This window comes from Elephantulus edwardii, unplaced genomic scaffold, assembly GCF_000299155.1.
Source record: "Elephantulus edwardii isolate Elephantulus edwardi_28Jun2011 unplaced genomic scaffold, EleEdw1.0 scaffold00031, whole genome shotgun sequence".
Classification (NCBI taxonomy): Eukaryota; Metazoa; Chordata; class Mammalia; order Macroscelidea; family Macroscelididae; genus Elephantulus; species Elephantulus edwardii.
The window spans coordinates 7653243-7660421 of record NW_006399781.1 but is presented as its reverse complement, the minus strand read 5'-3'; the positions used below and the strand labels follow the sequence as shown (position 1 = coordinate 7660421).

Here is a 7179-nt window from a genome sequence, read left to right as displayed (position 1 = left end):
CCCTCCTTTCTTAGTTTTCCCCCAACTCCAATGTCGGTCCTGTTTATAACAGTGGCATTATGCAGTATTTGTCCTTTTGTGACTGAGCTATTTCACTCAGGATCATGTCCTCCAGGGTCACCCATTTTGTATAATAATTCATTAATTCATTTTTTTAATGCTGCATAATATTCCGTTGTGTGAATATACCACAGCTTCTCTATCCTTTCATTTGTTTTTGGGCACTTGGGTTGTCTTCATCTGTTTGCTATTGTGAACAAAGCCACAATAACTTGGGTGTGCATATATCTGCTTGGGTGACAGTTCTGGTTCTTTTAGGGTATATTCCCAGTAGTGGAATTTCTGGGTCAACTGGTATTTCTATTTGCAACTCTTTGAGAAAGTGCCATATCGCCTTTCCAGAGTGATTGTACCATTTTACATTTTACATTGTACCCATCAACAGTGAGTAAGGTTCCAAGTTTCTTCACAACCTTGCTAGCATTTTTTCTTTGCTACTCTGTTGAATTTTGCTATTCTTACTGGGGTGAGATGACACCTCATAGTTTTTTCCCCACATGGTTTTCAGTGGCTAAAGTAGATATTAAGCCTTTCTTCAGAGGATCTCTAGATGGACTTGAACCTCTAACCTTTTAACTAGTTGCCAAGTGTGATAACTATTTATTTGTACCACTCAAGTACTCCTTTGAGAATGACAAGCAATTCTATTAGTAATATGGTTGTTGTTAGGTACTAAATTGCACATTTCCTCTAGAGTATACCCTTGGTCCAGTCACCTGGATGTGTCCTCTGAGGCTGACCCTCCTTCTGTGTTAGAGACCTCTTAGTTCTCTCAGTCCTCTCCAGAAATAGCTGCAGTCTATTAAGAACAGCAGACCTCCTGGATTCCTCTCCATTCATCTCCATGGGCCACATAAGGCAAACAAAATACAAGCACAAACAGATGTGTGGGCATGAATTTGGTGATCTCTCCCACTTCTCATTTCTCCTCATTTCTTTCATATTTACTTGTTCCTGAATCTCCTTATTTTTATCTCCTCTCCCCCGTGGTGGAGTGAGATGTGTGGAGGAGTGGGTAGGTATGAGAAATGAAACCTCTGAACTTAGATTAGGCTCTGGATTTGAGAGGTTCCCGAAGTGAGGAGAAGGCAGCTTTTAGCTCTGAGATTCCTCCATTTGAGGAAGAGGGTGAGGAATCTTACACAGAGGGCATCTTTTATGGGGGAAATGGCCCCTGTTTGGGTTTGATCCTATGACTGAGGCTGTTGATGGGTACTTGCTCCAACGAGAAATCTTCTATGCCTGTAGAGTGATGTACTTTCTATTCATTGTTTCTACAAGGACCACAGAAGTGATTGTCCCTGGAAAACGACCTGTGGTACAGAAAGAAAAAGAAGGAAATAAAAGAGCTCCTTGCAGCACCAAGATGGTGAGGGCAGAGGAAACAGTGTAAGGAACTGGAGGGGCAGCAAGCTGCATAGAAACAGGCCACCACGTCCCTCCACCGTCCTCAGTCTATTGATAATTAAACAAATAAACAGTTGATTATTGGTCTTCAATACGGATCAAGGCTCAACATCAAGAGAAAAAAGATTTTCAAAAAAGAATAGGTGAGTCCCACGGCTCCCAGCCCCCCACTGCCAAGCCCATGGGTCCTCTGCAGCCAGATCCCAGGGATTCCCTCACCTGGGACAGATGGCGGGCCCCAGGCCCCACAGCTGGTACAACAGAGTCTCCACACTGATGCAGAATAAACTTATTGTAAAATAAATTCTTGGAACCAAGATGGTGACAGCAAGAGATGTGGCGTGAGGAGCAGGAGGCCTGACAAGGGGCTTTGAAACAGGCCATGAAACTTATATATGTATACCTAAACAGCCAAGCAGTTGACTGCCGTTCATCAATATGGGCTGAAGCTCAACATCAAGAGGACAAAGATTCTCAAAAGAACATGGGTGAGTCCCACTCCCACCCATTCCCTGATGTTGAGCCCATGCTGCTGTGACCCCATGGGGCCACAGTGGCTGGAGCCCACAGGTCCCCTAGACTGGACTGGGCAGTGCACGCCAGGCTATGCAGCCAGTGTGACAGAGCCCCCGCATGGTCAGTGGCTGCAGATGCCAACAACTACAGGCCAGAGCAGAGGAATGGACAGTGGGTGGCAGGGGTGAGGGGAAGGGTGGCAGCGGCATGGAGCCACAGGAGGTGAAGGACGTGATATGGGAAAGCATCTCACTGTCAGTGAAGATTTCCTTGGATAGCTCAGAGAAGCAAAGAAGATCATCAATATAATGAACTGATAAGGTGTCTGTAGCAATGGGCTTGAGCATGCCTCGGATTGTGGGGATGGCATAGGATAGGGTGAGGACTAGATCTCTTGTTCAAAGGATTTCTGTGAGCCATAGAGATCTCTGTGGGTTTAGTGAATTGAAAGCTATGCTACCAACCCAAAGGTTAGGATTCTAATCTGTGGCCCTCAGGTCTAGTTTTGACTGTTTTTGGTCAAACATTCTTCTAAGTTATTTATCACTGGTCTGCCAATTGGCTGTACAAAGGTATGCAGTGGTTGCTGTGAGGCTAAATATTGTGACACTGAAGGGACAAATGCAATAATGTTTACCCATGATGGGCAGTGTTTGGTGGAGCTTTCAGATTAAAACAAGCTTACAAGCAGGAGTGGCATTCACCTCCAAAATAGCTTGCCTCCAGAAACTCTATGAACTTAGAGAAACTATGAAAGTTATAAAAGTGTTCAAGTCTTTCATTCATAGGGTCACTATAAGTTCTCTATAACTCGATGACACTTAACAACAACAACAGATCCGAGATCACAGATCTCAATACACCACATCTTTTGATTTCTGGACTACTGCTGCAAAGAACTGTTTAGACCTAGGTAGGGTCTGTTGACCACTCTCAAAGCCTCTTCTCCATGTGTAAAGGGAGAGAGTAGTGACGCCTGCTTCGAATTGCAGTCTGACCACTTGGGGGAGGGGGGGTGGTGCCAGAACTGGGGGTGCTGCCCCTGACCATGGTCTTTAGTGAGGTGCAGAGTCCAGACCTCATGGGGGAGGGGCTTCGGTTGGAGGGTGTACTGCCCAGCCCTGGACCCTGGGTTGTGCCATTCGGCCTCTGGGGTGTATCATCTGGCCCCAGGGAAGAGCCTTCAGAACACTGGGAAGAACTGTCTAGGGTATACAAAGAATTTTATCTAAGCCACTTTCTTCACCTCCACCCCCAGTACACCTGTAAATGACACCTACAAAGCCCTTCTCTTTGTAACTCACAAGAATGTCCTCTCTAGGTTTGCTCCCTTTCCTACAGGTAGCCTTAACATTGAGTTTTGCTCCAGACCTAAACCCTGAACCCAGTTCCAGAGACAAAAGGGAAATATAACTGCCAGCTAAGGAAGCAAAGAAGGATGGAGCCTCAGAGGTCAGCCAGCCATCCCCACTGGACCCACCTTGGCAAACATTATCCAGTCCAGAGGGCAGAAAATATCTTCTAACAGAACAAGAAGGCATGCAGCTTCAACCCAGGACCACCAGTAAGGTGTTGAAGTGGGCTCACCTTCCCCCTTCACATCAATGCCCCTGTTCAGCCAGAAAGTCTGCACCCCATTCCCAAATGAGAAACCCACAAGTGAATAAGGCAATTTCTTCGTTAAAAAAAAAATAAATAAACACTAATGGACAATGCTCACCTCTACACAGTCTCTTCTGGTCCCCACTGGATCTTTCTCATTTCCTTTGCCCACTCTCCCCACCCACATAATTGTGCAGCCCTGTTATTTCATCCCTACCCATCCTCACTCTTCTGCTCCCAGCCCTCACCTCCTTGTATCCCCACATATGATTTACACAATAAAATAAAATAAAAAAAAAAATAGAGCTTCTCAGCTCTGAGAAGACCTTGCTAGTGGAGCAACAGAAGGAAGGCAAAATTTGCTCTGGATCAGAAACCCTTCTGGAGGACTAGTTCTGGATTTTTTCCAAGTCTTCAGCAAGCCTCCTTTTGAATATGCTGATTCATCCTAGCCAGGAGGCAACTGCAGAAAGGGAACACACCTTGGAGAAGAGCTGACTTGAAATTGTAACCCAATGACTTACTTGAACAGATCACTTCACCTGTCTGCATCTCATTTTTTTAAATTTATTTTAAAATTTTTATTTTATAGTGATTTGCTTACAAAGTTCATATACATTGTGCTTCACACTATTCTTCATTCACATTGTATTTCATACAATCATTCCAATTCATTATATTTTTTAATTTGTTTGTTTACAAAGTTTATATACCTTGTTTTTCACACATTCTTCATTCATATTGTGTTTCATACAATCATTCAGGAAGTAGCTAAGAGAATACGCCATCCCCTTTTCCTTATGACTCAGGGTGAAGTCTCTCTCAGGGAGGAGTGATAGGGAATGGCAAAGGACACACTGACAAAGAAGATTAATCAGAACTGGCTTTGACAAGCACTGTGGCATTTGGACAAGAACAAACTGGGAGGAGGGTAGAGAGAATAGTGCAACAATGAATGAGTGGAAGCCCAAAATCTCTGTAAATGTTTATGAAAATTAATAAAATATAATTATAGAAAAAAAATGATATTTTAGAAAACAAATCACCATTGGACCTTATCCATCCTTATCCTATCTTTTCACCTGTATTCTTTCCACTTGCTTCCCCTGATTCCTTCTACTCACCAATCTGTGCAGCCCTGTGGTTTCACCATACCTAGTCTCACCCCTTTGTTCCCCCTCCCCTGGCTTCAGTTCCTGTTTTAACTACTTATCCTTCTATTTTTACAATAGTGTTCTTAAGCAGCATTTGTCCCTATGAGTGAGTCTCGCTTTATTAACCTGTAAAATAGTAATAATAACCTCTTTGAGCATCTTTTTTTTTTTAGTATTTTTTTAGTATTTATTTTATTTTAATATTTTGTGTGTGTGTACCATCAAATCAGATCTGACTGGTACAGGAGGAGATTGCCTGTCCTCCAATAAAGCATCTGGTGGATTCAAACCACTTGCCTCTAGGATTGCAGGGCAGCTTCTTGCCACTAGGCCACCAGAGCTCCCACTCTTTAAGCATCTTAAGATTAGTTTAGAAATTTTACATAAAAATACCTCCTTTAGGGAAGGTGTACAGAAAAGACAAGTTAATTGATTTGGAGTTGTTCTTAGAAAACCTAGGGAGAGAGTTCTGGGGTTTGACCATTCTTGGCCTAGAATTCTAGGGAGAGCCTGGATGGCAATGACAGCTGGAATCAGAGAGAGACCAGTGATGGGAGAGCCTCGAGGGTGGGCGAGTACAAAGATGGTCAGAATGGGAACTTTCCATGGTCTTGAAATCAGGCACTGGCACCTTGAAGCAGTGCTTGGGTGCCTCTAGTCTTGACCTGGAAATGGTGCCCTGTGCCGTTGGTGGAGGATGAATGTTGCAGTTGCCCACAGGCCTGATCACTCCTTGAAGAAGTCTCATAATATCCAAGGCGACCAGACCAGAGACCAGATCAGACAATGGATTCTAATCACAAAAGCCCATATGGAAGTTAAATAATAGCCCCAAATTCTGAGCAAGATACTATCTTCCTTAGTCCTGTCTAAAAGTCCCTATAAAAAGGAATTGTCTTTGACTGCCTGCTTGCCATTTTGACCTCTGCTTGGTCACTTGGCGTTCCTCTCAGACTAGCCATTAAAAGCCTGCTCATTTCTTGGGACCAGCTTCTTTCTATCTCTCTCTTGCTCTCGATTCTTTTTTCCCAACACTTGGAATCTGCCATGCCGGGGATCAGATCGCTCTGTGCCCAAGTGCCCAGGTGTGTCTCTGTTCTGGGAACTGTGTCCCACCCTCTGCAGTCAGAACACTGTGGCCCTTGGGCAAGGGAGGGAGGGCAGGAAGTTTGTCAAAGTTCAATGAACTTGGGAATGTTGATCAGACAAGTCTCCCAACGGGGTTATGAATTTCTCCTTCGTGTGTGTGTGTGTGTGTGTGTGTTGCAGTTTTGTTAACAAAACAAAAACCTACATAAAAAGGAAAAGGGTTCCATCTGGTGGGCCTGCGGGAAAGGAGGCAGGTTCTTGCTGTGCCTCTCTCAAGTGTCCTGCTGCTGGATGAAGGGGTTAGGGATATCCTGCATGGGGCTGTGTGTCCCCACTGTGCCCCACAGGCCTCCTGATGGTTGGGGATGGCCTCTATGGAGTGGCATGTCCCCACTGTGCCCCACAGGCGTCCTACTGCTAGATGAAGGGGTTGAGGGTGGCCTTCATGGTGGTGGGGGGCATGTCCCTTCTAGGAATCTTGCTGTATAATGGTCCTGCAGGCTGATGAGCACCACAGACGTGCCCCTGCACACCACCAGGCCCAGCTGCCTCGTGTCCTCCATCAGTCTGCACTGGTCCTCAGGGTCTCTCGTGTACTCGATGGTGCCATCCAGCATGAGGTTGAGGAGGGGGTGGAAGCCTTTCAGGAGTCCACTGGCTTCATGGCCTCCTTGAAACTTCACTCAGGTGGTCTTGTCATACTTGAGCAAGTCCAAGATGCTCTCTTTCTTTTTCTTCTCTTTGTCCACCTTCTTGCCATGCTCACTGTTATGCCAAATTTCTCCTTTTTAACGAAACGGCCCTAACTGCCGTGTCTGAGTTGAAGAGACTGTTCAGGCTGCAGAACTGCTCTCTCTCCCTTTCCCCAGAACAGTAATGATCAAAGCAACAGCTGTAACTCTGTTTATCTCTGTTAGAGCTGCAAAACTATTTCACCTCCCTTTCCCAGGAATATCTGCTCCCTTATCTTGTACCAAGCAGATGCGAACATTCTAACTCCCCGTTTCCTTGTAAGACAATATAAAACTCCACTTTAATTTCAAGGACCACTACCACTTTTTTAAATACAGGCATGCCCCCCAAATGCTGGTTGACTATAAACCAAGAGGCTCCCAGCCCCAGCTCAGTGTCAGCTGATCAGACTTGCCAGATTTAGCTAACAATGAGCTGGGGGGCTGGGGGTCTCTTGGTTTATAGTCAACCAGCATTTGGTGAGCATGCCTGTATTTAAAAAGGTGGTAGGGCCCAAAGGCCTAGCATTAATTGATTTTGGGATGAACTTTCTTTTAAGTGGCACAGCAATGGTCTGTCTGTTTACTGTACTGAAGTAACTTGGAGTTGCTGTGATGCT

The 7179-nt window shown here is 45.1% G+C and overlaps 1 pseudogene; it reads left to right on the top strand.

Moving 5' to 3' along the window:
• Positions 1 to 2009: 2009 nt before the first annotated feature.
• LOC102872252 overlaps positions 2010 to 7179 on the top strand; it is a 49060-nt pseudogene continuing 43890 nt past the window's right edge.